The sequence below is a fragment of the Vidua macroura genome, chromosome 24, assembly GCF_024509145.1.
Source record: "Vidua macroura isolate BioBank_ID:100142 chromosome 24, ASM2450914v1, whole genome shotgun sequence".
NCBI classification, from domain to species: domain Eukaryota; kingdom Metazoa; phylum Chordata; class Aves; order Passeriformes; family Viduidae; genus Vidua; species Vidua macroura.
In genome coordinates this window covers 3,928,530-3,929,137 of record NC_071594.1, presented here as the reverse complement: position 1 = coordinate 3,929,137, position 608 = coordinate 3,928,530, and positions in this window count along the sequence as shown.

Sequence of the window (608 nt, the reverse complement as noted above, 5' to 3'; positions counted from 1 at the left end):
CTGGTCCAATCGTGCAATCACAACATGCTTTGGGTTGGAGGGGACGTGGAAGATCATCTCATTCCACCCCTGCCGTGGGCAGGGACACCTTCCACTGTCCCAGGCTGCTCCAGCCTGGCCTTGGACACTTCCAGGGATGGGGCAGCCACAGCTGCTCTGGACACTCTCTGCCAGGGTTTCCTCACCCTCACAGGGAAGATTTTTTTTCTTAGTATCCAGCCCAAACCTTCTCTCTTTGAACCTGAGCCCATTCCCCCCTGTCCTGTCGCTCCACGCTTTTGCCAGCAGTCTTTCCTGTTCTCACAGGAGGGACACTGGGAACACCGCGACCTGTTGCCATCCCACCGCCGGCTCCGGGGGACCGGGGACACAGGCCACGGCGGGGCCGGGGGTCTCCCGTACCCCTGGGGGACCGAGCCCCCCCGGCGCCCCTCGGGCAGCGGCGGGGCCGGTCCGGCGGGCGCAGGCTCAGCCCCGGGGCCGCCCCGCCCCGTCCCTCCCCCGGCGGCCGGGGCGCTGACATCAGAGCCGGGCCGGCGGGAGGAGGAGGAGGAGCCGCCGCCGCACCGGAGCCATCGCTCTTGTCGGGGCCGGGGCGCACCGGCGGG